Source organism: Rhipicephalus microplus, chromosome 1 (genome assembly GCF_043290135.1).
Source record: "Rhipicephalus microplus isolate Deutch F79 chromosome 1, USDA_Rmic, whole genome shotgun sequence".
In the NCBI taxonomy this organism is placed as follows: Eukaryota; Metazoa; Arthropoda; class Arachnida; order Ixodida; family Ixodidae; genus Rhipicephalus; species Rhipicephalus microplus.
In genome coordinates this window covers 264,989,068-265,015,380 of record NC_134700.1, presented here as the reverse complement: position 1 = coordinate 265,015,380, position 26,313 = coordinate 264,989,068, and the positions used below count along the sequence as shown (strand labels likewise).

General features: G+C 44.3%; 1 long non-coding RNA gene across 2 annotated transcripts; it reads left to right on the top strand.

Annotated features, from left to right (window-relative positions):
* Positions 1–19,711: 19,711 nt before the first annotated feature.
* On the top strand, positions 19,712–22,997 carry LOC142769655 (uncharacterized). Of its 2 annotated transcripts, none has more exons than XR_012885831.1 (3): positions 19,712–20,233; positions 21,204–21,282; positions 22,874–22,997. It is a non-coding gene; the product is annotated as an uncharacterized LOC142769655 (long non-coding RNA). The 2 variants fall into 2 exon arrangements; XR_012885832.1 differs by lacking the exon at positions 22,874–22,997 and adding an exon at positions 21,476–22,612.
* The last annotated feature ends 3,316 nt before the right edge of the window (positions 22,998–26,313 follow it).

Genomic DNA, 26,313 nt, shown 5'->3' with positions numbered 1-26,313 from the left:
GCACGCTCGCTAGCAGAGCGTAACAGAGCCTTGTATAGTGTACTATACGAAAAAGTGGGAAGGAAGGTGCTTGTGAGGAGGAGGGATAGGAGGATGGGTAAGAGCAAAGTATTGCTTAGAAAGAAATAGAGAAAATAAGGGTGAGGAAAAAAGAGACAGAAAGAGAAGTGAAGGAAAACAGAGAGATTCAAAGAAATAGAGAGAGATTTTAAGACGGAGAGAGAGATTGTACGAACGAGAAAGCTAAAAATAAAGAAAGAGAGGAAACAAAAGGAAAAAAATAAAGAGTTATAAAAACAGCCAGATGTGGAAGTAAATACGTTGAGTGAAAAATTGAAATGGGAATAAAAATAGACACAAAGCAGACATAAAAAAAACTTCACAGCATATCCACGAGGTGAATGCTGATGAGTGGGGCGAAACGTCTGCCCGTTCGTCCGTCCATGCGTCTGTCTGTCTATCCATCCATCCGCTGTTATCACACTAGAGCACGCATCGAGCGGACGGACGGATGGATGGATGAACGCTTCGACCCCCTCATCGTTACTCACTCCGTGGATATGCTCTAAGTTTCTTATTATAACAACGCCACCTATCCTCTTTAATCGTCAATTATACGAAAACCACTAATGTCGCGTAGTGATATTGTTTCCAAGGGCATATACACACAACGCCATCTAGTGAGCAATTCAAGAACTAGAGGTGGCTACAAACAAATTATATACAAATGGAGGTGGGAACGACCCACACCCTATGGAGCTTCGCCCCTGACCAGCAGATAGAAGAGAGCAAAATAAAGACACAGAAGTAGAAATACAAATAAAAATAAATAGAAGCAAACAAATATTCCCAGTTTATTCATGCTTGGCACTACTAGCGCAAAGCGGACTTGATCTTTCTTTGTGCATAAATTGTGACACGCTATAATGAATCAATCCCTTCTGTATTTCTTTCTCCTACGGCCAAAGGCACGGAGGTGAAATTAAGGAGTAGAATAATGTTGCAGGGTGGGCTTGTTGTACGCCATAATTGAAAAACGATGGTAGTGCAAGGTATAACGAGATGCAAGATCAACTCGAAGACACACATATACACATAGCTAGACTTCCAACAAATGGTTTATTTCTGGGCACCACGTGATTCTTATACAGTTTTTTGCGCACAGCTGCACCTAACAAGGGCACAGGCAATTAATTCTTCGTCAGCCTTTTTTAGCAAGAAATCCTACAAGTGAATCATATCGCACAATGAAAAACAATAGTCATTGATTGCACCTTTCAGCTGCAGATTCCGTGAAGTTTTGGAAAGAGTTACATATGGGGCAGACGAGCAAGTGTTAATATTAACGCCATGCTGCATGAGCACAGCAATGAAGTGAACAAGGCACCACCAGAACGATTCATGTCCCTGAATCGCAAGACATATGCACACGAAAATCATGCTTTCAAAATACTGCCAACCTAAGTAGGAGGTGTGAAGTGAGACGCTTAATTCTAAAAGCTGAATGGATAGATAGGGCTGGTAGTGCATGTGTCAGCATTACGCCGATCATGCTCGCAAGAAAGGAGCTACAGTACCTGCGAATGAGCTGGGGGGTGCCATGAACGAATTTGCAATAAGGTTCACTTGCATATTTGTCGGCTCCAAAAAAAAATTCGACGTTGAATGGCTTGTGCTCTCACACCTGCTGGTTGCAGCTGTGAGCATAGGGGGGTATCATAGCCGCATGCTGCCAACAAGTACACCATTTGTTGGAAGTGTAGCGCTATGTGTGCATCTCCGTATTATTATTGTGTCCGGTTACTTTGTGCTGTCATTGCTATCCAAATTAAAGAATAGGTCAATGAATTTCCGGGCTAGTTGATTTTTTTTTCGCGTAAGCTGAAGATGCCGCCCGGGTTCAAGGACTTCGAGCGGTCACCTGAGGCACCGCCATCATAATCGATGGAGAGTGGAAAGGGACAGGGGTTAATCCCCTATTCCCCCACCTCGCCCGGGGAAAACTGCCGGACTTTAAATAAAGTTGATCGATTGATTGACTGATTCATTCATTCATTCATTCATTCATTCATTCATTCATTCATTCATGTGTGTTATCATAACGCTGGAGTGCATATCCTAAATGTCCCCATTTTCATATGTCCCTATATGACATAGGAACATGCGATGGAACGCGTATTTTTATGTCATAACGCCAATAAGCGCATTATCTGTTGTCTTACATATCCTGCACTTCCAGTGCTACAAAATCGTTCATATTCAGAGACGTTTTCATTGTTAAAGGGGTCGTGAAACGCTCGCTCTAAAGCGACAATGCGAAGCCACCGGCGTCCACACGCACTAACTAGGTGATGTCATCATAAGTAATTCTTTGCCTATTGAGCAACGCGGAACTTTTCGGTACTTGCAAGTGCGTGCAACTGGGACGCTCATCAGCGTCTTTGTCATACGCAATCAGCGCTAACTTGAACTCTGACGTCATATTAAGTAGCGTACTTGTGGGACGCGGATCGCGTATGGCAGACGCCGATGAGCGCCTCTTGCGCGTGCTCGATATGCCATAGAGTTTCGCGTTTCTCGATAGGCAAAGCTATGCAGGTCCACTCGGGCTGATGATACAGTTAGCGCATGTGGCTGCCGATGGTGCCGCATTGTCGTTGTAAAGCGACCATTTCACGACCCCTTCAAGTGCTCTTTTCCACTGGTTGGTCACTTTAGCGCCTACTAAACCAAACTTCATGATTGGCTGGAAGCTTATATCAAGAATATTTCTATTGTAAGAATTTTCTGATAAATGCGAGTTTCATTTCATTCAAAGCGACTGCGATGAAGTGCGAGCCTGGTCCGCCTAAGATCAGGAGTTTGATGACTGTATGCAGGGCTTGCTTCAGCATGCACTAAAAATCTTACCTCGTTCAGTTGTCGTTGGTAACTCAAGAATGAGTGGATAAAAGTGCCATGCGATACCTATGCAGGCGAAACCTTCGTTGTTTGGCATATATATTCTATCACAAACACAGCACTTGCGTATGGCGCTCTGAGCCTCATGCGAAGTAACGCAGGAAAGTGGACGTCCTTCTGAAAACTCTCTTATTGATCTACGCTGCAAGCAATATGCCTCTCTTTTACTGCGGTGTTATTGGTCCCGCTGTTCGCAAAGTGGATGAAGTAAACATATACATCCAGATTATTGGATGATTTGGTGATTGATATGTGGGGTTTAACGTCCCAAAACCACCGTATGATTATGAGAGATGCCGTAGTAGAGGGCTCCAGAAATTTCGATTACCTGAGGTTCATGAACGTGCACACAAATATGAGCACACAAGCCTAGATCATTTTTGCCTCCATTTAAAATGCAGCCACCGCAGCCGGGATTCGATCCCACGACCTGAGGGTCAGCAGCCGAGTACGTTAGCCACTCGACCACCGCGGCGCGGTGCATGTGAATGAAGCTGCGAGTCAGCCGTATGCGCAGTCTTTCATGGATCGTAACGTTGAATTGGCGCTGTCAATTAGTTTCGAGAGATTTACCAGTTTGCCTGTATTCTGTGTATGTTCAAAGTTTTTCTTACCCGCGTCTGCCGTAGACTGCGCTGCACTATATACCGGAAGTTGCCGGCGTTTCCATACTCCGACATAAAGCAAGCCTTCCACTTTGTAAAGCGTTTGTTCACGAAGCCTACATTTCGAGGCAACGCACAGTGCTCCCTGAAAAGCGGTTACAGCAAAAACAAAACGAACAAAAAAAAGGCACACTTCCAGAAAGTTTCGAAACCACTTAACGGCGACGTCCAGTGTTTGTACACTGCGGCGACCAATCAGGTTTTTCTGTGTTTACTCTCGAACGCACCACGCAAGACTTCCCTGCGTATACACTAGGAGGTTGGAAGGGTGGAACCGTGCGCGGTCAACTAGCGGTCACATCTCGCGCCCTCTAGGAGCTGGGGAGCCTCTTCTCGTCGTCCCCTGATGTTTACGCCAGCGAAGCGCGTGCACCGCCAGAGATAACTTAAGTTGGGCACGTATACTTCGAAGAGGAGGGTATACGCCGAAGTTGCTCGCTTCTGCGGCAGACATAATCTATCGAGCCAAGCGTCCGCTGCGTAGGCGGTCCGAGATTAATACGAGCTCCGTAATCTTTCTCGATGCGCGCTATACTTACGGCGTTGTCCTACGCATTCCGCCGGATAAGTAGGCTACACCGAAACTTCGAGACCTTGAAAAGGCCGCAACAGCTATGAATAATTTCGCTTTTCTTTTTTTTCCTTGAATGGAACGTTTTTAGAACGCGTAGTCTGACTAAGACTTGGCATTCTTCGTCGTTAATGAGAAATGCCTGATTGGGATGATGGTGTCAATGATGACGAGTTCAAAACAGGCATACGCCAACTTTGAAACTTGAAGTAGACATATTCACAGCTCTCTTGACCTTCACAAAACCAAAGTGCGTGGCGTTCAGAAATACCGACACGATGTAGTCTGAATATTTCAGCAGCACTCTGCGTCGAACGCTCTTGCTTGCTGTCCAGGTGCCGACTTTTTTTTTATTTTTTCCATAAACACTGTCTACATAGTCGTTTTGTTAACTATTGATTGGCCGCCTAGGGATCCAAAAATGGAGTTTTTTGCAGTTTTTTTTCTCGTACTATTTGAATGAACTGCACGCGTGCCTGGGGTTACATATATTTCTTTTCTTTTCTTTCTTTATTCAAAGGTTACCCCGCATTACCTAAAGGCGTTACAGCAGGGGGGTTACAGAAACGACGTAAACAATTCTTCATTCTTACAGCACACTTGCATGGCAGACAATTCATTCCACTCTTTAACAGTTTTAACAAAAAATGAATTCGCGGAGAGGGGGTTACAGAAACGACATAAACAATTCTTCCTTCTTACAGCACACTTGCATGGCAGACAATTCATTCCACTCTAACAGTTCCAACAAAAAATGAATTCGCGAACAGGCTTGTTCGGGTGCGTAATTCTCTTATTTTAAAAACATGGTCAGTAACTAGATTTACGGTAATGAGGTTCCTTAAAGTATTTTTCTTTGTTAATTCCTGTTTTATCATTATATATCTGAAAAAAGAACTTCAGTGCAGTTGGGGGGGGGGGGGGGGTGGATATCAAGCATTGTGATGTAGACATTGAGAAACGTCGTCACGCAAAGCAAACGTCGTACATCATCTTCCCCATTAAACAGAAGCAGCTGCTAGCACTTGTTAATGATATTGAATGAGTTTAGTAAACGTTATAAATTGAATATCCACCTAAGCATAAAAAAGGTCGACGCAGTATAGGCTGCCATCTTTAAGAGGTCCATATTTGGCGCTATATTAAAGAAAACGTGCTATTCATGTACGAAACTAGTCCAGGTTATAATTTATTTGGTACGCGACGAGACGCATGTTGTCGAAACGTCGGCGTAGTAGACGCGGCTGCAGCAAAGCGACCTTCGTGCAGTCTGTTGTTTCGACGCAAAGTGAACGCTGAGAACACGTCAGGTACAAAGGTATGAGCTGTATGCTCATACCTTTGTACACGCTATAGCTTCTGATCACGTAGTTCTAATTGAGAATGAGGAGGCCTCGCGCGACCATGCCCAAGGCCGCTCAACGTATGCGCAGTTTTTGACTGAGCCACGCAACTTACCTTCCGGAGTACGCCATGGGCATTTAGCACGACAGAAGATGGCTGGCGCGTTTTGTTTTTTTTTTCTGCTTGAGTTGCGTTCGTTGGCTTCCCCCTCAGACTTTCACTCTCACCTAGCACTTTGCGCACGGCATAATAAAGAGTTTTAGTACTGCGCATTGGTGCTACGTACGCATCACGCAAACGCCTTGCGTTGCGTGGCGTCGTTTGCCACTAATCGACTTTTAGTACGCCGTAGTACCCGCGTACGTAACGAGCGTGAAGCGGGTTGCGTCATCTGGTAGATCAAAATAGAAGAACGTGTTGTTGACAGCCAATGTGAGCCAATCCAAGTGTTATAGCCAGATTATGGCCATATTTTAAGCCACAGAGCCGGTCGGTGCTTGCCTTCGATGCCGCCATTTTGCAAAACGAAGTCTCGCGCTGTCGCGAACTTGTTCGAGAGCGGCGCGATCACCTCATACGTACGCACGCACGCATCTCATGCGTGCGTACGTAGCGGCTGCGTACGTAACGCGATACGTGCGCGTTGCGGTCTGCGCATGCGCACTACACAGAACGTGGCGTCCATACGTACGCAACGCCGCCACGTACGCAGCGTACGCAGTACTAAAGCTCTCTAATACTACGAACTTTTGAAAGTTTCACGAAAGCTCGCGCTTACGGCAACGGCGTCGGCAATAGCGTGCATGGAGTGTACGAATTATTATATCTACATTTATAATAATGGTAATAATAAATAATGAAATAATTGTTGGGGTTTAAAGTTTTGAAACCAGCATATGATTATGGGGGACGCCTTAGTCTAGACCTCCGGAAATTTTGACCACCTGGGGTTTATAATAATAATAATAATAATAATAATAATAATAATAATAATAATAATAATAATAATAATAATAATAATAATAATAATAATAATAATAATAATAATAATAATAACACTTGCACAACTATATGGAGAACCCATGACTCGTGAAACTCGAACTTAGGGGAGCGCCACAGGTCCACATAAACGTAAGAACCAACACGTAATGAAGTAAGTGCAAGTAAGTGCATTACCTTGGTTTCGCTGAAGTCCTTGTCGCATGTGTGTAGACACGCCATTTCTTCTTCCTCTTGTAAGTTCGTTGATTCGTTCCTGTCACATAAAGAAAAATAATAAGAAGCTGGACTGTCTCGAATTGGAGGCCACTGGTTTACCTTAGCTTTTCCCTTCTGATCAAGACCCCTGTCGTTCCGGTCACTCCCGGCCAACGGAAATGGCTGCTTTCCAATTGATTCTGCTCTACGAGTTGACAACATGTACAGATTGCCAGAGCGAGTAGGTCCCTGTCTGCTTCATTTTTTTCTTCTCACTTGTTTACTAAGAACGGGATGTTATAACGGTGTCGTGATTACTTCAGCTTGCGAAACGTGTCTGTCTGCGCTCTGCAGCTCATCTTGTCGCCTGAAAATGCCACAAGCAAGATACTTTGCTTCCGCGACTATCGATCTCGTTTTTTTTCTTTTAGTGTATTTAAAAGTCTGTATACCATCAATATAGCGGAGCGTATAATGAAGTGTGTATACACGTACACAACGCAACTCCATTGACTCGTTTGAGAGGCTTCAGGTGACATTAAAAAACCGAGATGTTGATTAAAAAAAAGTCTTTATGGTTCCTTTCAGATCTCATCTTGTCGAGTGCTGCATACAGCATGTTGGCGGTGCTTCGGTTGCTAACGTTATGCGACAGCAATGTATGTGCGAGTTCCCGAGTAGAAATAGCTGCGAAGGGCTCGAGAAACTAACCTTTTGTGCGGGCTTACGTTCTAAGAATGCCGGTAAACGTGGGCGGGCACCTCTCCACTTCTCTTGTCATCTACGCACCACTTCTCTCTATCATCTCTCTATCTATCAGCATTTCCCACCCTTTCCCATTTTTAAAGGCACTGAGCCAGGCCACCACGACGGAAGGAATGAAATAGTGTCCTTTTATTTTCTTCTTCTTCTTGAATCACTCTCTCTTCTCTCCTTCTCCTCTGGCTGCCTAACTCCCTGAAGACCAGACATTGTACTCTCTTGGTCTTTCCGTTGCCACCTTGAAAGCACGACGCTTGCCTAGATAATGGTGACAATAAAGCAAAGTACGAACAAAATGGCCAGCACACTCGGGATTACTCTGGATGTATTTTTTTTTGTTCTTCAAGTTCTTGGGAAGGTCTAGGTTTTCAACAGTGCCCGCTGCTACCCCTACTTGGAAGGTATCTTCAGAAGTGTTGAGAGAATATGTGGGGAGAATAATGTGCCCGACAATGCTGAGAAAGTAATCCGTAATTTGGGCCGCTCTGTCATAAGTCCTCTTTAAAATAAAGGCCTGCAAAATATGCAAAAACCGTTTTTAGATCACATTTGAAAATTTTTATAAACAAATGTACTTTACGCACAGAATCGAAATATAATTTATCGTAAGCGCAAGTACGCCTGCATTTATCTTAAGAAATGTGAGATACGTAGCTTTAATGTATATTGTGTAAATATTCGCAAAAAAAAAAAAACAAGCAGAGCAGCTAAGCGTGGCACTCCACCTCTTCGTCATTATTGATTTACTGTGCTTCTAAAAAAATTTTCACCAAAATCACTTGCGGGTATCTTTTTTCCAATGATCAGGCAACAATCTACAAAATTTTGAAAGAAATTTAAGAGGTCGACCAGCCATGCTTTGTTCGATCTTACATGGAAACACCTAGTAGTAGGTAATAAAGTTTCTTGTTTGTATAAGAGCCTACGCGGCTTGTACCTGACACTATAGATTGGCCATTAAGGTTGAACAAAAAAAAAAGAGAGAGAAAGGACGCCGTTTGTGCTTCTCAGTGTTCGCCGCGGTACTGATACGGGGACTGATCGGAGGACAGTCCAGCGTTAGCGGTCCGAAGGTAGGAAGGGAGGAACAGAAAATGAAGGAAAGGCGGGGATGTTAATCAGTCTAGAAGGACCGCTATGCTACGCCACACTGGGCGAAAGGGTGAGGGAGTTTTAAAGATGGAGAAAGAGAGAGAGTAGATAAATCGTGCTCACACGTGGCGCTAACCTGCGCGTCTTGTTATGCACTCCACCGATATACAGTCCCAGCACAACGTTTCAGAACACCGTGTTTGAAATATTAATGGCTGATCAAGCGAACAGCAGCTTAAAAATTCCCCGGGATCAGGAAATGGCGGCTGTTCTATTTGCGTTTCTAACTTTACTAAAAGAAGAAAAGGGAGAACACGAGGACAGCATAGGCTTAATGAGCAGGCTCAGAGCTGCTGGTAGGGCTGTACAAATGGCCTCTAAGGAAAGCCATTATTTGTAATGTGCAGTCATCACTTATCAAGAGCAAAGCATGCTTATGTGTATGCGTACATTCGAGCACCTTTTCGGATACACCGCTTTCTGGCGCGCCACTTTCTTTCTATATGTGCACGTGTTTAAAAGTTCTTATGCACGTGTGCGTTTGCGCACTGTGTGTGTGCGTGCGCATGAAGTTTGTAATGAGAAAATCACTCCTCAAGTCATGAACACCCGTGATTGCTCATTAGCAAAGCAGTCACTTAGGCACTTTCGATCGAATCCGAATATCTTTGCGGTCAAAAGAACTTTACTCAATATGGCTCTCATCATTTTCCTAAGCGAAGTTGATTTGTCAGTTCACAAGTGAGGATGAAGGTGCTTGCTATTAATATGAAACACGTGGGGCCACAAGGAAAGTAATTTATTCACTACCCTTAAAGCAGCACTCACAAACACTCAGCCAGCCTAACGTGCGAAAATGCGTGTAACAGCTCTGTGAGTCAACAAGTTAATCTGCCTCCTAGGCAGGTATACGTGCTTACTTCATAAAGCTAATAGATTCCGACAGCAACCGAGCTCTAGCTTGCGTTCTATGCTGTCACTGAGCGATAAATAAATTGATTATTTCGCTAATATAATTCACTTACATGCTATCAATATACACCTCGTGACATACACATCAAGCAGAGTAATCGCGTTTGTGCTGGGTGACTTTTAGCAAAAAGGCCCTACAAGTTTCCTTCTTTTCTTCTTTATATAGCAGCAACCTTACGTATACAATTAGCAAGCTTTGTTTGTTTCGTGTGTGTGTGTGTGTGTGTGTGTGTGTGTGTGTGTGTGTGTGTGTGTGTGTGTGTGTGTGTGTGTGTGCGAGATATTGAGCTGCCTTAATCATGTAATCACTAGCAGTCCTCTACGAAATGTCTAAAATTTTGTGTGCCGCAAGTATTATCTCGTTATACCATTTAAGTTTCCAGCGCAATCGTTCTTCTGATTTATAAACAGTCGTTATCAACAAGTGAACTCCCCACTGAGTGAAAAGTATGAAAGTCAGTGCCTCTTTCCAAAAGTAAACATTTGCACGAAACTCATCGCCCCATCTCACTAACATACACTTGCTGCAAGACATTTGAGCACATCTGCAATCGCCTAGAATATAATAATTTCTTCCTCCAAAATAAGCATGGTTTCAGGAAAGGCTTCTGTGAGTCACAGTTATGTGAATTCACTACTGACCTTCAGTAAAACATAAATATTAATTTACAAACAGATTGTATCTTCCTAGGATTTGTACTAGAGAATTCGATCCCGTAACGCATTGCCGACTAATATAAAACCTTTCTGTGCTTAAGTTGGATTTTCTAACCTTTTGATGTGTTCGTACCTTTTTTTTCTAGCCGCCAGGAGTTCACCGTCGTTAATAATTACTTCTTGTCTCCCTCCAACGTCACATCAGGAGTTCTGCTTCGTAGCGTTCGTGGCCTTTTGCTATTCGTAATTCACGTTATTGACCTGATAAATAGCATATGATGTTGTGCACGTATATTTGTTGATGACTGCACTGTTTATTGTTGCACAAACAGTGCTGATGATCACCTGTCCCTCGAAAGTGTCTTGGATCGCATTGACAACTGTTGTAAAACATGGCCAATGACTTCTAACATTTTAAAATTTGAAATAATATCAGTTACCCATAAATAAGTTCATTCGTGCTTTGTTTTTTAAAATAAATGTATATAAGGAGAGGTTATTGCCAATGCGTGGCAACGGCTACTCCTCTTTTCTTGCACAAAAGTCGACATCGCATATTCTGTAGCAAACACAAGGCTATACATAGGTGCATTGCACGACGGTTGCGCAATGAGTCCACGTTTTTCAATACTGTGTGCCCACACCACACAGAAATGTGTCCACACTACATAAAAATGTGTCCACACCATGCAGAGTTTGTAAAAACACAAGTAATCACGCCAATTTAAATGTTCCCACAAAAAATAAATGTTCAACAAACTGTCTAAGGTGATCTTGTCGCTTAGGTACTGAACTCTTTTCAGAAAGGTTTTCTTTTTCTGTCCTCTCCTCCTCATTTTCACTTACTTTTCCCACCCCCTTCTTATACTATACAGTATAAAGCCATGCTACGTTTGCTCTCTTCCTGTTCATTTGTATCGTTTTCTAAACTTGATGGGCAGTCAAACTCGGCTCCGCTGAAGCCTGGGGGTCCCGGAAGGACATCTTAGGGTTCCGAGAACGGCTTGAACGATTGCGAGTTATTCACATGTTACCCCTATTTGCAACTAATTTACTTTTTCGGACAGGCAAGTTCGGGATGAGGAGCCCCGCGGGTTTCTGGAATATCCGTTTATGTTTTCGACGTTTGAGAAGCCCTGCTGCTCCTTTATTTTGTTGTCTCTTTTTCTTTCTCTCTTTTCTGGTTTTCCAGCTCACATCAACGCGTTGATACCGTTCCTTAAATATTTTCTTCCGATAGCTTGCCTGGATAGCTGAGTGGGTATGACGCTTGCCTTCGAAACGTAGTCACGCGTGTTCGAATTCAGCCTCACCGAGACAGACAGACAGACAGACAGACAGACAGACAGACAGACAGACAGACAGACAGACAGACAGACAGACAGACAGACAGACAGACAGACAGACAGACAGACAGACAGACAGACAGACAGACAGACAGACTTCTAATGCACATATCCTGAGAAACGCTACTCCTTCATAGCAATGCCGCGGGCCACCCCAACGTGGGTTGCCTAACCTAACCTAATCTCATCGCGGGCTCTCTAGACAGCCCGTAGTTGTGGTAGTAACTCGGAACTTCGTAAGGTAGAGTCACAATCCTGTTCTGTGAGCCAACTTGGGTCCCCTAACGAGGGACACTGCTAGAGCATGTGTTCAAAGTTACTAACCTCACTGCAATCAAGGCAAGTAGACGCAAAATCCTCGGATGAGACGATGCTGAGGAAAGATAGATTGAATAGTACTTGTTCTGCAGCGTTCGAACGTGATGGCCTGAGGTCTAGCCAACTTGCTGTGCGGAGGATAAAACAAACATCTAGTCAACTGAGCCTCGCCGAGAACGTTCATTTTCAAGCGAAGCTTGCATAGACTGACCTATGTAGGTGAAGGTGTGCCAGAAAACTATCTTGATCGTCTTATGGCGCACGCGCACGAAGTAAATAATAAATAAAACAAAGTAAAATTTCTTTTTGGGGCTGCGGTTCGAAGCCTGGTCACCGTGGCCTGAACGCGATTGCGTAGAACACTAGGCCACGCACCCATGTTGTCATATGTGAATTGAGCTGAAGCTCAATTCACATATGACATTCACATATGAATGCGTTCTACCAACTGTCTAAAACACATTTGGGGAAAAAGTATACGCTTGTTGTGCGCGCTTCATTGTAATATTTCATACGGGCGGACTGAAACCAATCTCCTACAGAACGCGCAAGGTTGCTTTTACCGAAGGTTTTGACTTTGAAAAAAAAAATTGAATACGGAACTTCGTTTCCATGATCACGTGAAACTTCTCTTGTTGACCCGGTCGCGTATTTGGTATTGCTGGTCCCGCATCGCACGAAAGAGGAAAAAAAAAAGAGTGCGAGGAGGACGCCAGCGGCAGCGTCAGGATTGCTCGCGCGCTATCGGTTCCTCTCTGCAGGTGACATGCACGCCTGTAGGTGACGTGCAGATGACGCACGCACGCGCCCGCGATGGAATGAGCGGAGTTTTTCCGGCTGTTCTATCGTACACAAGCACCCACAACTTACCGCCACACTCTTTCTCTACCTTTTCTTTCTGACTTTTGGCGTCCCTCTTTTTCTCTCCCTGTGAAAGCTGAGCTGAACCGTGCTACCCGCAAAAGTTGCAGAAGAGTGACTGTTGTTTTTATTCAATCAACCACTACTACATACGCGACACTGTTGGCGTGGTCGACGTAAGGTCCCTAGATGTTTCATCTAGGGGCATTACCTAGGGATGGTAGTGTGCGAAATAAAGTTCGAAATCACCATCTAATATTCAGTCAAGTGCATTGCGCTTCTGTCACAGACTGCACCAGTTCCAGCTGCCCTTGCAGAAACACGATTCCGACTGCCACGGCAGACGCCCAGACGCTCACGTCTGAATTAGACGCCAGTACAACAAACGCGAAGCCTGTTTCGGTTAGCGACGTGGTTCCGAAAGACATGACAGCCACGCACACATTTAAGTGCGATATAGACGCCACTTCAGCCAGCCCATCTGACGTGAAGTGCCTCCTCGTCGACCTCTGCAAAGACGGATGCACACGAGTGGCTCGCCAGCTACAGCAAGGCAAGTAATACGACGATCCACGTCGTGTTAGTTGCTTGCTGCTGTCTGTGCTGAAGGCGTCGCAGAGGCACTTCCCGACGACAGTCGAAACCTTTTCGCTCATTGACACCATCCCCATGCTATCGTCATTTGATCGAAACCCACTCGCTCGCACCGTCGCCTCACGGTAGCGATCCACCCAAGTCACAGAAGGGGCGAGGGTGCTTCCGCACTATGGAACAGCCGTAAACACTTTCTCTGTGTTTCGGTGACTCAGCGATGACGACAGTAACCGTACGCGTGTCTTCGGGAGATCGGTGGCTGAGCGAAAATTCGCCCCATGTCTTTGCTTCAAACGACCATGACGCAGGCAGTCTTGGGGGAGCTAACAATGCCCTCTGCGAGGCTTCCGCGGCATCTGAATAAGCAGCTGGAGCACCCAACCAATGTCTTTTCTTCACTACCCTAGTGTGTATCCCCAACCCCGTCCCTCGTTATCATGGATTATGGCGGGGGCTGCGCCGCTTAGACGGACAGGGACAATGGCAGAGCGGGGAGCATGGGTGAAAATGAGGTGCAGGTGTACATGGATGGATGGTAAAACTTTATTTCGTCAGAAAGCAGCTACGGATGGTTGTTAGATGGCCATCAACCCAAGGTTGGCGGCGACCTGTGTGGCTCACTCCACGACCCTTAACTGGACGACTGGGTCTGAGCTCGTCAACATGGCCTCCCAGTGCTAACAGGTGTGCAAGCTTAGTCTGTGTCGCTGCGTCACCAGCGCACGCGTCACCAACACGTCACCTACAGAGGCGAACCAATAGCGCGCGAGCAATCCTGACGCTGGTGCTGGCGTCCACATCGCACTCTTTCTTTTCTCTCTTTCGTGCGATGTGGGACCAACAATTCCAAATACGTGAACCGGTCTAAAGGCTTAGGAACGATAGAAAAAAGATGAAAAACGCCACGCCGCTTCTGCCCGAAAGCAGCGTTCCAGGAACGGCTGCTACTAATAAATAAATAAATAAATAAATAAATAAATAAATAAATAAATAAATAAATAAATAAATAAATAAATAAATAAATAAATAGAAAACGCCTGTTGAGCACGCCCTGCACGCTCTCGCGTGTTATGCACGTTTCTGAATTTCAGTTTTATTCATTTCTTCTGCTTGTCCTGACCCTTTCTCTTTCGCGCTCCTCCTATTTTCTTTCATAAAACGCGTTGCTAGGCGACGCTAGGCGCCATATAAGGTAGAGGTCATTCTTGATGATGGTAGTTTTCTGTTAACGCCACATGGGTCATTGGCGAGCTTAAACGGCGCCAGTTTTTAGGAGGGCTGACGACATTCAAATTCTGTCTTCGATTCCTTTTTCGGACTCTCGTATTCGGGAACACTTCCTAAATATAAACACTGCCTCCGCTTTCACCGAACCACAATCCGGACATCCAGGAAACCATACGCGCTTGATGTCACCCAGCAGCCGAAAATTTGCAAGACAGATGAAAGATCGGGCAGAGGGTGAGTGAGCATGTTGAATGAGTGAGTTAGTGAGTGTTTATGATTCTCCGAAATAGCAGTTTCGTGATAAGCTGTGGCTGATTTATCTGTCGACTTGGTGACAAGGTTACAGGTGTTCGCAAGTTTTTTTGTTCTTTTTTAGCCTGCTGTATCGCATAACTTGAAGTCATACATAGAGAAATTACTGCGGATTTATAAGAGAAAGAGAGGGTGGAGAGAATGACTGCAGTTTTTTGTCTAATTTGCTTTATTAAGTTCCAAATGCAGTGACAGCTTTTAGACGGTGTGACATTTAGCTTGGCGATCCTTTCTGCTGAATGTAACAAAACAAAATTAAAAAAAAAATTGCCCGCAGCTTCCCTCGGGGTACACTGAGGAGGATGCAGAGCATATAATTGGTTAACGGGTGTTAAAGTGCGACTTACTTGGGTCGATGGCTAAATTGGTTAACGTGGTTGTGAAATGGGGTGTTAAATTGCGACTTACTTGGGTCGATGGCTAAATTGGTTAACGTGGTTGTAGGAGGGGGTGTTAAATGAGTGAACACGTACACACGTATGCGAAAGGGCGGCGCTGGTCGAAGGGACGTCGATCATTGTGTTTGTGGATTCGTTGGAATTCATTTCACCGTGACCTTGGACGTCGACGCGCCGTACAAACCAACCGACGAGCGGCAACTGAGCGAGCGAGCGCCGACCTTGAGTATATATACAGCACGACGGCGCATGCACTGTCAGCTGTCGAATGTTCGAGAAGGGGGGGAAGCGCAACGGCGCATGCGCGCGCGTCAGCTGCCGATGTTCTCGAAGCGTGACGGCGCATGCGCGCTACATTATACAGCTAGCGAATGTTCGTGAAGAGGAGAAGCGCACGCGTTGTGTAGAGGAGGAAGGGTGCACAGATGGTGGAGGAGTGAAGCGCGCGCGGTGTGTAGAGAAGGAAGGGATGCACAGATGGTGGAAGAAGGAGGAGGAAGCTTGCGGACGGCGCCGCACTACAAGCCTCGAGTATTAGATGCTCCGCATCTAAAAACCCTGAGAAAAAGCTAGAATATGCAAAAATCAAGAACCCATTACAAACAGAGAATACATGTGAAATGGTTGCATCCGTAGAGACGAAGCAAAGCCGAGCACAAAAGGAAATTGAAGCTCCAGAGAAGCACAGAATGCCTCAATTTTTCACACAGACACGTGTTGCTGAAACTTTTTAAAGCGTCTTACCTTCTTTTCTCAAGCAGTCTAAGAAATCTGACGACATCGACTTGCTTTTTTTTTATTTGCGTGTCAGGGGATGGGGTCTTTCCTCAGTTCTTTTTTTCTTACTGGTCTTAGCGTTACTTACAGACACGTGGCATAGTGTCAAATTCCTGGATCTTTCAGAACCTCAGATCGATCGCTCACTTGAGCGGTGCACAGTCTTGCCTCTGAACACACTATGAGCTGAGGTGTTCACTCGCAGTGTTTTTAAAATGGCAGTAGTTATAGTATGTAAAGATAGAAAAAAATCTATAAATTTAGTGCAAAAGTAGAGCAAACAGCTGGGACAAAAGTGTCTCAGAGGCGGCGAGAAAAGTAGGTAGGCTCGGTGGGAGTGGACAAAGAAAAACACGAACGTACCTATCGTTTTACAATGTAGCTTACCGCATCCATCAAGCCACCGCCGACGTTCAACGCCGAAGGCTTCACTTGAAATCGCTGCCACAGGTGTCGACAGACGCTAAGTGCCAGGCAACTCAAGTGCGAATCCGTAAGTGTCCTTGAAAGCGGCTGTCACTCATCACCGAGTGATGGATTTTCGCGAAAACCACAGAGAAGTTTTAAAGGAAGTTAGACACATACCACGAAAATGCACAGATATGCTGAACGAATGACTGTTATCTCTCGAGAGAGAAGCAAATAGCCGCGGCTTCCAAAGAGCGCGTCACGTTAAAACGTGAAAGGTGAAAGATATTTGCGTCCATTCAGAAAACAGACAGGCCATCGATTAAGGGACAGATGCTTCTCCAGCGCAGCGCTCTTATCGATTGCCAATGACGTGGCGGAAATGTCGCGAAGAGGCTCCTGGCCACTCACTCGCGTGGTCCGTAAACTTTTGTGCTTGGCTACACACGTGAAAGGGCCACAGAAGTGATATAAAAATAAAGAAAACCGAGGCAATTCAAAGGAATTAGATTTGTAAAGAGTCCTTGACCTGTCGATCAAGATCTAATTGCATGCTTCTCTGCTGTTGGCGTGAACGCATCGCATGATGCTAATAAAGTATAACGCCAAAGGGGAGACACGCTGCGAAGGCGGAGCATGACGGCACTGTCGAGAAGCGATATCAATCAATGTCGATTTCCCTATGGTACAAAAGAAAAAAAAACGATAATGTGAGGTGGCCTGGATTAAGCGCCTTTTCTCCATCGAGAAGATACTCGAAGAAAGTTACCCTGGTTCGGCTCAACAACGCGCGACGAGAAGAAAGCGCTGGTCTTGTCCCAACAAACTGCAACAACAGTGTACCAATGAAAATGTGAGTTAAGCTTGTTGCTATAAATAGCACAGCGCCCGTGCCGGCGTGGTTATAAAAAATAGTGTCCGTTAATGAAGACGTATTTGAAAACACAAAGGCTTGGATAAAAAACCATCTTTCCACGCGTCATTGACGCCTCCAACTTTGCCGTCTTGTGCGGTGTTGCGCTCGCTTTTTCTGTATTTTGTTTATTGGCAATTGGGAGTTTAGGGAGTTCGTGTTCTCGAAGACATCACATCTTGGTAAGCCAAAAAGTCTGGCCTGTTTATGCATTGTTTAGCTTCTCGGTATTGCTCTCTTGTTGCTACAAAAAGTATCTATAAGCCCAAGTAAAGAAAAAAAAAACATTTGGTGCACTGATCCGATAAGACAGCCTCAATGTAGAGTCTGCTGGGTAAAAGTGAACCTAACTGCGGGATTACACACGCAAAAAGTTGCGTCATTTTCTAAGAAGTCTCTTTTCGTATTTGTACGGCTGAAGAAAACGTGTCCGCGTTCCTTCGACGTCTTTCAATCGCTCATTGCTATTGTGCACGAGAGAGACAAAGAAAGGAAAAGTAAAGACTGGGAGCTTGAACTGGAAAAAACTCCCGTTTGCATGACTGTACTGGGGAAAGGTTAACAGCAAAACGAAAGAAGAAGAGATAATGTAACGTCATTGTCCAAAAGCATTCTCTGAGACCAGTGACCTGTCGTTCAGTCTGGTTTCTTGAACAGACTTCAACAGCGCCACTATATATAGCCGCTCGCGCTAGAGACCGGGTAGGTCAGTACCCTAAGAATCTATCCTCTTTGATAGGGTGGTTATCTATCTGGCTCAATGTGGCTGAAAGGGCTGCTCTTTGAAATGAATAAGCAGGCGAGAATGCCTCTCCGATCCAGAGACAAGCCGGCAGAGTATACGAACACGTCGCAAAAGGTTAGATTGGAGCTGTAATTAAGGATCTGGGTTTGAGGCATGCATGCGGAGGGTTGGGAACGTCTGTGTATCCCACCGGTTCAGCGCTAAATGACGTGCTAGCACGCGAAGTCTTTCAGCTGCGTCAGACCTTGATAGCGGGCTGTGGTGGTCACTGCTGACGCCGTCGGGGGCGCATCGAGTAGCTGTGTCCACTCGATCATTGTCCGAAGTGCCAAAGTGTCTTGCTAATTAACCCCTGGAATATTATATGGTGTCTTTTGATCGCGGATTCATGGCGAACATGCCTAAATTCTGCAACTAGCTGCTCATGTAGGCCGTTACGCAAAATGGAGAACAAACTTTGGAGGGCTGCATACTTTGCAGTCACTCAGGATTAGGTGGTTCTTGTGCGACAAACTGTATACAGAGCTGCATCATGGGCACCCATATTCGGGGACAGCTTCTGGAACTGTAGCAAAAGCTACCGGGGGGGGGGAGGGGAGGGGGAGAGCAAACTGTTTTTTGTTAATACGCCAGAGTCTAGATCCCGATACACTGGTTTCATTTACAGTTTCTGCGTGACACTTGTCTCATGTGCTCCATTTCAGCGAGCAGAATTTTAACGCGATAGAGTTAAAGCGCTCGTTTCGCAGAAACGCTGGCATCAGCGTCGTTGGTTGTGAGCGAAAAATCACCATCTTATGCGTGACAAAAATATCGAGAACGATGCAAATAAAATAATTGATAAAAAATACTGGGTTAGAGTGGGGATGAAACTCTGGTCGTTTGCGTGGAAAGCAAATGTTCTACACTCTAAGCCAAAAATGGCCAAAATGGGAGCAACGGCTGTTTTTACTCCTTCAGACCGACTGTTACTCTCCGAAAAGACCAAGCGGAACAAGATGGCCGACTTGTTCGAGAAGGGGGGAGCAACTGTATTCATCTTAAGTTTGTAAGGGAGCAACGGAAGGAGGAACCGCTGTAAATGCTCTCGTCACGCAACGGTTACTCCCCGGCAGGACACCGCACACAAATATGCATGCCGCCCACAATGATAATCATGGACCAGAATATTGTTTGTTCTGTGTGCCAAACTTCACCAAACCAAACCAGTGATTTATTTTAGCATCCGCAGATAATAAGATAGCAGCGCTGGCTGAACACAGAAGGCCTGAGAATACAGCTACGGCAAGTACCTAACACACGCAGCAGCAGAATGGAGAGTTGGCACGTCAAAGCGGACCGAACACTGAAACACGTGCAAAACAACGATAAAAAAAGCCTAGACATGCCGTTCGTCCGCGAAGTAAGGGCGTCAAAGTCGATCAAGCACCGAAACACGTGCATAAGGAGCCCCCCCCCCCCCCCCCGCCCAGATATATCGGAGAAGAAAAAAAAAAAAAGCGGACCCAGACGCGCTTCTCATCAGCGATATACTTAGTAGCACGCTTCACCGTGTAGTTTGAGGGCAGAATGACAAATCTGCGCCATCTGCGCCCGCACGACAAATGTGGCGCTAGTGTAGCAAACGATGTAAGTTACAAAGTAATTTTTATTCAGTGTTTATGTTGACTAGCACTAAATAAAAATTACACTCAACTTTTTATATTTATTTATGAGTTTTAGTGTACCTCAGTTTTTTTTTATAATTGTATTAGGAGAACACACTGAAATTATTGCGCTGACGCCTGTGCTGCCACTGCTCGACGTTTTTTTTTTTTTTTTTTTCGGCGCAACTAGGTTCGCGTTCGCACTACTTACTCATTTTCATATGGTCTGTGGTTGGCGAGCACATGGACGTGCGAGCTTGTAAGCTATGTTTTGATCGTGTGTGTGTGTCGCAGATTTGCGTTTCTACTTATTCGTGATGAAGGTTAGTGTATATATATCTTTATGGAGCGCGAAGTAGTTGTGGATTTTGCTGCTGGGTGGAACAAACACATCGTAAACACGTCTTCAGCTATCTGCAAGCCTGTTCGCTCGTCGGACAAAGGACTGTGCATGCATCAGCGTGCAGGTGAGTGGCATTTCCAGCAACATTTAATGCTCTTACAATACATTGTTGAGTGGTTGCGCTATTGAAAGAGAAATGATTTGCTCTTATTCACCGTATCCATTGCTGGCCGTATCGGACTAAATTACCTCTATTACCGCCTGCATACCCTCTTGCTTCCCCTGTCACCACTGCAGTGCCAGTGTACTTTTGCAGTTAAAACTTCATTTCCGCAACACTACCTCGCTTGAAAAAACATTGGGGCGGGGTTGTAGCTGCATTCATACTGGCACTTTTCTACCATTGGCTTTATGTAATGTTAACGGCTGAGTGTTGGGGCCTTGGGCCGCATTTTTTAGAGATGTAAAGTGTATGTAAATCAGTAAGTTAACAAATCATTGTCGCATCACTTCACTGGCATAGCCAGGCGGTTGCGCACAGAATTTTTTTAGGCCGGGCGTAGGGAGCCCAAATTGACGACCATATTTGCTTGCCCGGCCTATTCAGATAAGCGGACCCCCCCCCCCCCCTCCCCGCACGCCTAAAAAAAAAAAAATCTGCCCACATCACTGCGTCACTTGCTTCACCTCTGCGCTGAACGTACTATTTTATAAGCGCACCATCAAGCGAGCAGTTTACATATTGACAGAACAATTGGAGGAGGAATGACCCAAATCTTTCAGATTTCTTTAGTGATGCAAAACCTTAGCAAAACTGAATATTGTAAAAGACAATCATAAATGCTGTACGTTCTCGTTAGCGCTGTCATTATTCTGCATCATGAAATCTTTATGCACTGTGAAAACTTGGCATGCCGTTGAAGTCACATATCGACGTTAATACCAATCGACGAAAATTTCGACAACCTCAATTACGCCGTTTGGGATTCGCCGCATGCACATAATTAGGCTGATTCCCACTTGGCTGTTCTTAACCTGACTTCACTGCTACCATATGAAACAATATTTGATGCATGTCTTTTACTTTTTTTCAGGGATATGACACAAATTTGGTTATACTGCAGATAAAGATGCTCCCAACGATGCTAAAGTACAGAAAGCAAGTGAATTTTGGTAAGTGCAGACTTTTTGTACTACGTATATGAAAGCATCGCTTTTTAGGGGCAAACTGTGCATGTGTTGGCCAGAGAATAGTTCATTATGCCACATGGTTACACTGGCACTGACAATTCGACATGGCTGCGCTGGCCCGTGAGTGTGCTCACACTGTTACCGTTAAGATAAAATGTTTATGTTTTCATTGCAGGGATTGCTGTTTGTACTAAAAAGCCAACTGCCAAGATTTGTTTACGCTGGTACTCCTAATAGTATGCTTTCCCTATTTACATGGATTTTGGCTTGCACAAAGCATAACACTTGAGTCTAGATTCACAAAGCTGTCCATGCGCAGGCCTTCATAACAGCGTTTCTTGACTTGCCTTTACCCTGTTTTCTGCAGATGTTTCGTGGGTTTAAAATTGCCACAGCATGTTGACCTCCCCCACTCTGAAATATTCGCGTTCAAAGTTCCGCAAGAGTGGGCTTAACTTTCTTGTGCACCTCTTTGCTAGTCCAAGATACTGAAGTGTTATGCTCTTACTAGAGGTGGCAGTGTTTCTAATGTTTGTATTTCCATCACATTGACCAAGTATGCGATCTTGGCTTGACTGGTAGCACATCCTCAACAAATGTCTTTGTGGCACATGTAGAAGGCAGTACAAAATAAATAGGCAGACATTCACACCGGGAGCTAACTTCTAATAATGCTTTTTTTTTGGAAACCATGGTGTGCTTATTCCAATTTGTCTAACAAGCAGTAACCTGTTTGGCTGTGAACCAACAAGACCTTGAACTAATAAAAGCTTCACATCTTGTTGCTCTCAAATATATATGTATTGGAAAGCTATCTGTGACACTGTCAAACAAAGAATCAGAATATCTGTGCATGCCTTAAGATATATTGCTTCGTTTACATATCTCGTGGCTGTGACTCGTCAACCGAGTGAACAAATGCACCCTAGTTTTTTAAATTTAAAGCATTTTTTGAATGTAGCACGGTCTACATTTATTTGTCTATAGTTTTGTCCAGCCGTTTGCGTCAGGTACAAAGAAATATACTGAAGATTATCATGTAGCCTCTGCAAATGGTTGCTTTCAAGCGGGCTTTGCATGCTTGGCTTGTGCCTACAGGTATTGCACAATTCAAGACGCAGCAGCGTATGATAGAACAGTAGAATCGAGAGCAACTATGTGCACGAGCTAAATAAGTATTTTAACATGAGCGGACAGTACGTGTTATTTGCCACACACATGACCTCCTTTAGAATGCCCATTGCTGAATGGGCTCATAGAAATGTCACTCAGCTGTGTATAGGAAACAAGTTAACTGAACCTAAAGGTATCTTTACCTGCTACAAATATGCCTTGTTGAGGTGCTGAACATTTTCTTCCAGAATATTGCTGTCTGAGACATCATGTGAAGAGCGTCTACCACATCAGCATTTATATGGCTTGCCAAGTAACGTTTGGCCGAACCTTCCTTTTTTTCACATTTCGTTTTGCAGTAGACATCCTAGAATGTAAGCGCTGCTGCAGTGTGTGTGACTCATTGTTATGAATTGATTCTGGCATGTTTAACCTCACACTTCTATTTTTTTTCTTGCAGCAATGAGATGCTTCACATATGCCTGCGGTGACGTTCTGCTGCGCTAGCCTGATGGAAACACCAGCTGCGAAACTTTAGTTCTTCAGAATTGGAGAAGTTGCCCTTCTGTCACCAATGATGACACAAACTGCCCTATGCTAGAAATTCAAGATTGTTTTTCCACGGATGACGCAGAAAACCTTTGGTGTATTATGGTGTTTGTTTAGTGTTGGCTGTGGTGTGGCGAAGTCTACTTTTATGTGTGGTCACACGTCGCCTCATAAAAAGAACAATAAAGCATTTATTTTCCTTTCAATATTGTCCACTTTTTGTGTTAGAAGCACCCAAGCAGTGCTCTTCCAAGGAGCTCTCGCCATGTGTTAAGCGTTAAAAAGTGGCGACGATGTGTGTTATAACACACATCGTCGCCACTTTTTCTTCTCTTACATGATATTTAGCACAATTGCGGTTTAGGTACAAGCATAGCGTACGACATACGTAAGAATGCTTCGACAAATGTACAATGTACATTACAAAGCAAATCCCATAATACACAATGTCTAAAAGGGTATTAGAGCAGCACGATTCATGAACTCTGGATACCAGTCCGGCTGAAACTGCAGCTGGTCATAAAAGTCTTTTAGCTGCACAGTCATTTGTACAAAGTGGCATTGCGAAGACGCCATTAATTCCGCATGCCTGTCCAACACGCGAGTTTTCCATAAAGTATGCATGCCCATTAACAACAACATGTCAACTGACATATCATTGCATTTGGGTGGTACAAGATATCGAATATTATGATCATTTAAATTCAGTCATTCTTTTAAAGCCCTCTGCAGGACATCCCGAAAAAGAATGGCGTTCTTACAACTAATAAAGCAATGTTCTATTGTTTTTCGAACTTCACAGAGGCGGCAGTTAGTTGAGAATACAAAGATGCCTTTGGCGTTTAAGCAAGTTTTTACAGGTATTGTTTCTATATGCGCTTCGTAAAAAAGTCCTGGCTATGGGTGAAATAGGCTTCGTTACACGTAATGACACGACATGACCAGACAATCCAATATAGGGGGAGCGGTAAAGTGGGGCAGGAAATACCATACCGAATACAGCATAATATAGATATTTTTTTGAGCTAGAGAACAAATTTTAATTGGCGAATGTGGCTGTTGGAAAACGCACGGGCTTGTACACTTGACGCATAAACTCTTGCAGATAGGAAGGCGATGAAAAATTAGTAGGTACCACTGAATTTGGTAAAACATCTGTGAAATTTACTTGCAAGAATTTTCGAAGCAGCGGGGGAGCACAGTCAAGGAAATAGGAAAAATTCCACACCAGTTGTCTGATAAAGAGGTGCGCCAACCCAAGACCTCCTGCACAAACAGGTCTAAAAACATTGTCTAGCCACATCAGTTCTTAGGTTGATGACCAAATAAAGGTAGCAAATACACGGTGAAATTTCTGTATGTGAATCCTTGATTAACAAATCATTTGCAGTACGTCGTCATCATCATCATCATCATGACTACGTCCACTGCAGGACAAAGGCCACTCCCATGTTCCGCCAGTCGACTCAGTCCTGTGCTTGCTGCTGTCATTTTATACCCACCAACTTTTTAAGCTCATCTGCCCATCTAACTATCTGTCTCCCCTAACTCGCTTGCCTTCTCTGGGAATTCAGTTAGTTATCCTTAATGACCAGTGGTTATCCTGTCTACGCGCTACATGCCCAGCCCATCTCAATTTTCTCTTCTTGATTTCAACTATCATATCCTTAACCCCCGTTTGTTCCCTAATACACTCTGCCTTCTTCTTGTGTCTTAAGTTTACACCCACCACTTTTCTTTCCATTGCTCGCTGCGGCGTCCTCAATTCAAGCTGAACCCTCTTTGTAAGTCTCCAGGTCTCTGCTTTGTAGCTAAGTACCGGCAAGATGCAGCTGTTATATACCTTTCTTTGAGGGATAGTGGAAATCTACCAGTACTGATTTGAGAGTGTTTGCCGAATGTCCTCCACCCCATTCTTATTCTTCCAGTTACTTCAATCTCGTGGTTCGGCTCCGCCGTTATTACCCGTCTTAAGTAGACGTAGTCTTTTACAACTTCAAGTGCACTATTACTGATCTCGAAGCGCTGTTCTTTTCCGAGGTTGTTATAAATTACTTAAGTTTCCTGCAGATTACTTTCAAGATCTTTTAAGGCCATTACCTCATTTCCATAAGCACTGAAACCACGGACGTTACTAGATCGAATTACTCCTAAGCGCAGTGGCTCCAAGTAAAGAACAAAAAGCATTGACGACAACGCAAAACCTTGTTTCACAAACGAGTTAGGGAACACGGGCTTTAAAGAATAGCCAGTAACAATTGAATGGGTTGGAAAGTCATTGCAGCATAGTTTTGCACCTTTCAATATAGTGGAGCCTACGTTGGCATGTTCGAGAAAAGAAAACAGAAAATAATGGTGAATGCGATAAAAAGCCTTCGCTAAGTCTATTTGCAGTATGGCCAATTGTTTATATGAGTGTGAAAAATGTTCCAATATTGTGCGAGAAATATGTATGTAAGACTGTATTGGGCGACATTTTAGTCCGCAGGTCTGATAGGCAACGATAAATTTCAACATTGCAAATTGAAGTGTGTTTGAAAGTACCTTTGCAAAAATTTTGTTGTCAACGTTGAACTTTGTAAATGGTCAGTAGCTACAAACGTGGCGAAATTTCTCTATATCTGAATATTTTGGGATTAGAACAGTGTTACTTTCAGTAAAAGATCGAAAGAGCGTTTCCAGATTAAAACACAGCGTGAGAATCTCTAGAGGTACGGGGTACAATAATGATATAAATGTTTTGTAAAACTCGCCGCACATTCCATCAGGTCCTGGCCTTTTCGACAATGGTAACTGTTCAATGGCAAGTTCTGTTTCTTGTATAGTGATTGGCTTACTAATAGATTCAGATTCCTAGTCAGTTAGATTAATCACAAAGAACAAAGACTGCGTCACGAGATCTACATTTTGACTTTCAGAAGAGGCATTGAACAATTATTTGTAATAAGTTTGAAATTCTGATAGAATTTCATTGGGATAGTTGACCAATAATCCAGCTGAGTAAAGATCTCGTGTGTTTTTCATTTTAGCGTTGCGATATTCATCGAGTGAGCATTGACGTTTGCGCTCCCCTGAATGCGAAATACGGGTATTGCGGGATCAAACACAGGCACCTCTGCAACGTAAAGCATCATACCTCTGGAGTGCGTTTTCGGCGTTAGCAATTTTGTCTGTACAACGACCAGGAGCCTCGCGCCCATATTCATATAGGTTTGGAAGACTTTGCTTTAGCATCTTTTGCTCTAACTTCCTGTAAAAGTCCCTCACAGATCCAGTTTTTTATAGCTATTGTCCGAAATTCGTGTTTAAAAAGTTCCCAAGAGGCGAACAAAGGCAGCAAACAGTTCCTCG